Here is an 8,990-nt window from a genome sequence, read left to right on the forward strand (position 1 = left end):
ATTCACTTATTTTAACATCAGCATTCTATGACTGAAGAAAGAAGTATTCCAGTTTAAAGGCTCTAGAAATTTAGCTGAAAATTTCTCCTCCCTCAACAAACAGATTAAAGGATAAGTCATAACCAATCACACACTCAAAATAGGGATATTTAAGCCTTATCTTTGGACTAGAACCAAACTTGGAAATGCATTTCAGCAAAAGGCAACAGTGAACTGCAAGATCTACAGCTCTAACTGGAGTTTACGCATATGCAGAAACAGTTAAACAAGTGTTTCTTCTAGAAGTAATGACAGACTTCATACTCCAAGTGAATATGGTTGTATGCCACACTAATGTAGGAACATTTGACAGCCTAATCAGACAATTATGCCAATGACATCAGCAACACAGAGGTTATTTCCCACAGCTCTATTACGAGATTATTAGCTGATCCTTCCTCTGTAATTCTAGAACTTGAACTCAGTTTGTTTTATAAACAGCTTTAAAAGTTGTGTTTTTTTTTTTAATTTACTACCCTTAAGGTCACTTCTTACAAAAGCTTCCCAAGAAGCATGCTTATAAAACCACCACAAATATCTCACCCGAAACACTGATCACTGTTTAGAGCATGCTCTGAAACACTCTTCCCTCATAAACACTGAAATTAGAAAGCTATGTTTGCAAATGCAGGAGAGAGGATTTTTATTAGCTGCCAGGTTTTCAAACAAAAATGAAGCTGTTTGTAACAATGCAAATAGCCACTGCCCACATCCTATAGTCTGTGTGGCTTATGCTCTGGCCAGTATCATGCTGGTCATTAAAACTGATTTTGGAGAAATCCTTACAATCCTTACAAGCACTCTGCCCACAAGAAAAGCTAAGAGCCCATCATGTATTTATAGCCCTGAAGATCCTTGGAAAGCACAAGAATCACTCAATTTTTACAGTTCTATGTAAACAACTACATAAATTGCTGTACTTTCTGTGATTATCTGCATATAGTTAAAAGTAGTGTTTAACATTTACTAGCTCTCTAAACACTTCAAATTTACTGTCTTTTTAGCATTTATTTGCCTGTACTCTTTTCTGTCCTAAGGTATGTTTACACAATACAAAGAATGTCAAAGGCAACAAAGCCAACTTTTGTGCCATACAGGCTAGACTCACTCCGAGCTCTCTGGGTAGCTGACATGCCTTGCTGTGTTTGAGAAGTTCCATGCACATTTGAAGTGTTTACAGTAATACCCACTATAGCAGGCAAGAAATTAAAGTGCATGTCATCTTTGAAAGACACACAAAAGGGATATCTTCAACAAACCTACGAGACTACTCTAATCAAAATGGCACCTGGTATTTTAAGCACCAACACATTCTTTTCTGCAATTTCCAATTGTTACATTTGTTTCACAAGTAGTTTATTTACTGAAGCAATCCAGGCTCACGCAGCTCCCACTTTCCCACCTCCCTTTCTAACCAAACATATATTGCAGATTCTCCCATCTCTTTCCAGTCAACTGTTTTTCCTTTAACATCCTTTGTTCCACACCTTACATTTCAAGAAAAAACAGAACTTTAGAATATACCTATTTCATGCAAATCCACTACCTCATGACAAACACATGTGCATCAATGCAGTAACACAATGGCTCTTTCAGGACAGTTTCTTGCACATCATGCAATTACAAAGTCTCATTATTATAAAGCAGTGATCTTAACTTCCCATCTGACAAAGAACAGCCAATCTCAAGTTTTGAAACTGACTTAATTCTACTTGCTTTGCCTAATTTGGATTAAAAAAAATAAGACCAAGGGCAAGGCTAAGAATCAGAGTGATGCTTCTACTACTTCTTCCTCTCTTCCCAACAGCAGGAAGGGAAAAAGAACAGAAAGACGACTATGAAGCATGTACAAATAACTTCATACAGCTAAGCGATCTTCTTTGTCAAACTACTGTTTGACCTAAAAGATATAGGTCCTCCTTAGCTGAAGAGCTTTCCAGAAGAGGTAACATTTGTACCTGTTAATGCATTCTACAGCAATGCAACAGCACTGACTGGCAGCACAGCAACTTCAAGATTGAAGATTACTGGTATGACTTCATACATCTTTAAACACTATTAAACCACTTTCTTAAAACAGGAAGTTGAAAACGATTGAGGAAGCTGACAGCTTACAGTTACCACCCATACTACAAATGTTAACACAACAGAAACCTACACTCCAATTTCTCCACAAGAGAGTAAAGACTCTACAATTCAGTGACACAAGGTCAAGTAAAAGAAAACGGTATATAAAAAGAAGCCCAGGGACTTCGATCTATTTTTGAAACAGCATTAAGAAGCCCAGACACTGTGATTCTGGTGCACACAGTAATATTCCCTTCCTTCAGCTGTCACTAGTCAACTATACCACAGCAGCACCAATCTGAAGTTTAAAGCAGCCAGGGGCTCTACTGATTAGTTCCAGGAAGACGCAGCACAAAGGGCAGAGCTTTTGCAGAAAGACTAGTGTCACTACAAGCTCATATGATGTCAACCAAACAGGGCAAGCTGTAGCATGTTGCACTGGGACACAGCTGTCGGAAAAGGCTTTGAAGAAAGAGGCACAACATTGAGGTAGGAATGGAATATCTGCATAAGGATTACCTCACCTGAGGAACACCTCCCAGTGCATTAAAATACAAGAGGATAGCTGCTGCAGTCACAAAACCAGAAGCCAAGATTCTAATCAGGAAGAAAGGAAGAGTCTTTTTGTATCAAAATCCTTCTACTGCTCAGTACAAGAGTGAGGGAAAAACATGCAGATAAATATGAAGTCACAGATCTGAATTAGAAAGAAGATGGCAAGTGGAAGGAACTTGAGTTAGAGCTTGTTTATTTTAGCTACATTAACTTTCAGCTGAAACTGGCAGGTACAATAGAGGCGATGAAACAAGAGAGCAGACAAAACACATTGCGGGCAAAAGCAGGATCGAGAAAGCAACCTGAAGAGAAGATTGCGAAGAAAAAATAGAAATCTAAGGACAGATCGTTAAGAAATTCCCCTAAAATACAGGAGGGAAATTCCACAATGAAAAGCTACTAAAAATAAATAAGTCAGGAGACAATAATACTGGACAGTCTTGGAAATAGACAATTTAGAATACAACAGTGTCAATCTAAATCCTTTTAGCTCAGTCCAAAACTTTCAGGAGATCCTATTTGGAGCAATTTAAATAAGTATTTAAGATGGATTTTGAATAAACAGCTGCAGATAAAGATCTGAAGAAAATCTCTGGTTGTAAAGAAAAAAATATACAAAAACTAAGTGACATCCTTGCACATATCTGGCCCACAGATTTCTGCTTTCCTCCTCCCCCACCCCTGCAAAGTTCCTATCCTGCAGTTGTAACTGACTGAGACACATTGCTCAGCCTGTAATTACTAATTTGTTGGTATACTTAACGGAATGCTTCTAGTTCCGAGATGCCTGAGTTACAGCAAAACTCCAGGTCTCTCAAAATAAGGAGATGAATACTACAAAAATGCTTTGACAATCCCATTAAACCTTCATATTAAAGCAGCACATCTCATACATGATGTGATTTTCAAGTAGAATTGGGAGGATTCAGAGAGGTTGCAAAGCACAACTGGAAACAACTACCTTCCTGTCACCAACAATTAAAGATAGTTAGCTGTGCTCTGGCTAGTTGCTGGAAATTATAGCCATTATGCATTTCCTCATCTCAAAAGAACATGTTGCTGTTTGAAAGGGATGTTGTAGAACGGGAAAAGGGGAAAAGGGGCCTTCAAAGCTTGGAAGACTCCTGTAACACCATCATGTAGCTTCCCCAGAACTGTCACACAAACTCTGTACAACTGTCCACTGTTTGAGAAGCTTTTCAGAAGGAATTTGTTGCAGCATATATGCTCTAACATGGTATTGTTGATACTTATATGGAATAGAGAAAAGTTGAGAAGTTCTCTGTCCTATTAAATGTGTTCCAAAATAGAAGTCTGCTTAATTACTAGGCTCTACCAACACCTACAAAAAGTAGAAATGTCAATTATGTCTAAACAAGACATGATTATGAGGTAAATTTCAGGAATACCATTAAGACAATAAAGGAAATTCGTAATGAAGCTTTCATAATATCAAAATATCAAACATGTTTAAAAGCCATAAATATCACACAAGAAGTTAGAAATGGAAAAAAGTTCTTCCTACAGTCCTCAAAATCCATTTCACAACAAACATATCTCAAAGACATTAGTCAAATGGAGTATTATTTGATGTTACACTAGTTCTTTCATTTGACAAACTTAACTTCTCTAATCCTGAGTTCTCTCACATGCTTCTTTTCAAATTATCTTCCTAGTTTGAGAAGCCATTATCTGAATTTGGTTAAAAAAGCTACTTTAAATGAGATTGACATTTAATCTGCCACAAAATTAAAAGCATCAATTTCTCTTTTACTTAGGTCACAGGGCAGGAATTGATCAGAACCTGTCCAGTTTCCAGGAGGCCTAAACCACATTAATACAATGCCATTTTAGCAGCTGAAGAGGAAATGCTGCAATACAATTTCAGCAGTGGGGGTTCATTCAGGTGCAGCTCTATCCTGAATCACTCACCCTACACTTTACTAGCTCACTATGGCAAACTTTAGGGTTCCAAAACAAAATTAGTGCTCAAAGGACATTAAGCAATATGAGCTGAAAGACAGTAATTACAGATGACAATTATGTTTTCATCCTCTGTATCTCCTAACAGCCACTTAGCCAACTAACTGGAATGGATGACTAGAATGGCAACGTAGACTATTAAAAATAGGTGCCAATTTAATAGAAATAGCTGCTGAATGAGAATGTGTATAATAGTAAAAGTACTTGCTTTCCATTTTAACTAAACAGGATACCAAACCAATATGAGGTCTTCAAAAACACTAAAAATATCACTTTGAACTATCAATATTAACAACCCACCAGTAATTTCACTTTAAACACACAGTAACTGCCCTTTGTAAATGAAGTCAGTCAGCTGTTAGCTATTTCAGCCCTACCAAGGAGACTTTAGATTGCAGTGACATAAAAACACTGATAAGTGCTACGCTAGCTTTTATAGCACTATCATTTAAAGAGGACGCAACTGTTCTGAAGTTTGCTGAGCAATTATATGTACAAAACCGATACACAGCAAGCTCTACACTCTTTTATGCACATACTGCATATAAATTTTGAAGAAAAAGCACTATATATTTTCCTCACATTTAGAAGAAAGCTCCTCAGAAAGTTTAGGTATGTGACTGTGTAACAAGTTACCACAAAGCAAGTTATAGTGGATGCACAGCACATTAACTAATCCACAGCAATTGCCCACGCGTGCACACTTACCCTGCAATAAACTGGGGACAGCTCACTTTTGAAAAGCAGCTCAGCAAGCCACCTTGCATACTGTTACCAAGTTGTCTTGAATGTGCTACGCATCCACACCCAACCTTACCCAGCAAGTAAGGCAAGGAGCTGTAAACCTTGTCCTGCCTCTCTGAAGATTTCTCCACTCTGGTCCCCCTTCCTGCCCTTTTGTCTTTTTAATTGATTAATAAAAAAAGACCTGTTCAGATTGAAATTTGAAAAAAATTAAATTTATCCAATCTGGTTCAAGAACAGCTAAATAGGAACACCCATAGAACAGATTACCAAAGTCACTGGTAACTTCTCAAGGAAGTAATTAGCGGGCCTAAAGCAAAGTCTCCATGGGACTAGGTACAGCTCAGTACTGTGTGCATGTGCATATGTGCCTATTTGCAGCCTTCAGTACCCTATTAGGAAGAAAGTTTCGGCACATTAAACAGGATTCAGAAGCATATGGCCAAGAAACTCAATCTAAATTCACTGAAATATTTTTAGTAATTTACCATATGATTTGAAGATTGTCTTATGTGCTAAACTGTTTAAAACCTAAAACATACCTGGATTTAACTAACTACAGCAAAGAAAAACAAACACACAAAAATATAAACAATCCCAAACTTCACTAATACTGTAAGGCTGTTTTAATAGCTAATGCTGCTACTACAGCAGCAGTATCAAAGTTCTTTTCACTTTAATTCAGGCTAGTTCTATCTTCTCCTTTCATTTTTCACTTTACACTTCTGTCCTGTGTAGACTTATCTAAAAGCATTTAAAGAATTAAAACCTAAAAATGAGCTGATCAACTCCAAAACGTAGATTTAAAAAAACATGTCACGTTCCAGTATCAATTTCAGTCACAGTTTCAACTATTCCATCTTAAATTCATAGCCAAACTTCACAGGTACTAATCTCATGTGAGCATTAAATGTAAAACAATGTAATTTTAGCAGTGAAGAAAACTATTTCTTCTGCCATTACAAGGCTGCACACAATTTCATAATGGGGTATATGAATACATGGACTGAAAAAATGCCTGTATTACACAAAGCAGAGAGGAGAACAGAGATAACCAGCACCCTTCATCATCTATCATCTCCCACAGCAAGGTCTCTGAGCTTCTCTATGTAGACAACCAAAACAGACAATATGAAGCAATTTTTTATGCACAAACTGTGACTTAAATTTAGTTTATTTCCACATGAGGTTTCCTCAGCTTGTAAGTGGTCTTTGATTTCTACAGTGGTATAATCCCATAGTTTAAACAGGATTTTGGGTTAAGCAGTAGTGATCCAAATCCATTTGAACCTGAAAAGAGTTCACATGAGGTTTAAATTTCATCGAGTACATTCACCCTTTCAGTTGATTCAATTACTTTTTGAGTAACCTTGCATAATCGAGGCCTTAAGAGTGGGATCTTTATGAAACAGTTTAAGGGAAATCCACTTACATCATCCCTCCTATTTTAACAGGCTTGTTTCTTTTTGATTGCTCCGCTAGCCCTCTGAAAATTTCCAACTTCACTTAGAGTAATAACCTCCATTCATCAAATGCACAAATACAAAGTCATCTTACCTTCATAAGAAAAAAAATTGGTTTTAGAGTATTTAGTGCCTCAACAGTTGAAGTAAATGGTGTTCAAAAATTCCAGGAGTTTGATTTCCATTTTTATAGAGCAATTTGGAAAAACAAAAAAAATCATACATCTAGTCAAACCACATTTATCATTAAGTGCATATTAAACTATAGCATGAAAAGACAAAGTTTTTTTAATTACATAGCCATATTTCTTGATATGTACGACTAAGTAAGTTTTAACAACTGCTCTTTTCTAGGTGTATGCTTTTGTGTCTCAGTCATTGTCCCATGTCTGAGATTGAAAATTAGTATTACAGTTGCTAAAATATTAGGAAAGGAATGAAGACATGTAATAGACTGCATTTAAGTTTCGTTGTCTTTTGAGGACTAGAACTTACATAGAGACATGACTGAAGCCATAATAACAGGCAGCATAAGTAATATGCCAAACACCTGACACCAGCAAGAGCAGTGCTCAATGAACTACGTGGCCTGCCCCTGAGTGTCCAGAACTGCATAAACAAAAACACACAGTATTTATGCCATCACTGTCACTGTATGCTCTGTTGTGACATTAACTTTCACTGAAGAGATGCATTATGTTGCCCATGATTTAGGATTAATATATAAAACGATAACAACTATTGTCACTAGAATTCATTACATTCACAAATTTGGCCATCCCACTCCAAATTTACTGTGCAAATTTAGCATATTCTATTACCCTCATGCTATAAGCCAGTAGATTACAAGGCACAAGCTGAGAAATAAGAGTAGCTGCCTTGCACAGACTCATCATCTGGAAGATGATGCCTTGTGTTAATTTAGTAAGCTCGTGTTGGATGAGAATAAACTTATGCTCTCATACTTCTCCAGTGGATCAGGCTGGATGTCAGGCAAATGACTTCTCCGAGGAAGTGCACACATTGTCTCCTCCCTGAGCAACTAAAACATTGCTCATGTATGGAATCATTCCAGCATTTTTAAAGGTGTTTCTAACTCTGAAAGATATTTTTGTTTGTTTAAATTTGTCTGCATTTTCACTCCAGAAAGAGACCTTTGTAGATGAAGTTACAACCAGTTCTGACCCGAGTCAGACTGCTTTTGTTACACTTTTCCTCCCTGTACATGCTTCCCTTCTGTTTCTCTGTTGACACTGTACTCCTCCCCACTACTTCTCCTGCAGCTCTAATGCTGCTCCTCAACTAGTGCCATAGAAAACTTCAAAAAGACAGCTGGAGAACAGCATGATGTTAAGAGAGCAAGCCTTCTTAATTCTTAGTAGAAGCTCATCCAAGTGTAACAAAGACAAAGTGAACAGCCACCTGCAGGTGTTTCTGCTGGAGCAGCAGGGTAAGCAGTCCATTTAAAAAAGAGAGGTACCACCTAAGGTAAACCATGGTCCTACATCATTAGCAATAAATGAAAACACCTAAGGACAACACATTTGAGATGAAGGAGTATGTTACATTTGCTGCCTTCACAGCTGAAAGAAATCAAGGTTTAAAACATGTTTGATGCACATTTGAAGAAGTGTGACAGTACCTGTGGGCTAATTCTGCACTACCCCAGAATTTTCCCACAAGCTTCCCAACACCTCCACACCTTCTGAACTTGTGAACACACTGGCAATTGATTTTGCAGCGGAACTGGAGCCTGCTCCAGTCTCCAAGTGACCCGACGTAATACTCCTCACCGCGACCAAACAAAAGCAGAGCTGCAGGCCTCCAGGGAGGTGCGATGTGATGCGCAGAAACCAAAACACCCTTCCCCTGCAGGCTTCAGTACATCTTGGAGAGCTAATCCCTTCATCCAGCCCCAGAGGGCGAGGCTGCCTCCCTACACAAAGCCCCCAGACCACCTCCGACACCAGGCACACGTCTGGAAACGACCCCTTCCTCCCGCGGACGGCAGGGTAAGGGGACGACGGTGTCTTCGCCACCTCCCGGCGGCGGGGGCCGGCGGAGAGGGGCGCCCCCACCCCATCCCATCCCCACCCCGGTCGCCTCCACCTCAGCCGGTCTCGTCCTCCTCGCAGCCGG

This window comes from Aptenodytes forsteri, unplaced genomic scaffold (genome assembly GCF_000699145.1).
Source record: "Aptenodytes forsteri isolate BGI_AS27 unplaced genomic scaffold, ASM69914v1 Scaffold65, whole genome shotgun sequence".
Classification (NCBI taxonomy): Eukaryota; Metazoa; Chordata; class Aves; order Sphenisciformes; family Spheniscidae; genus Aptenodytes; species Aptenodytes forsteri.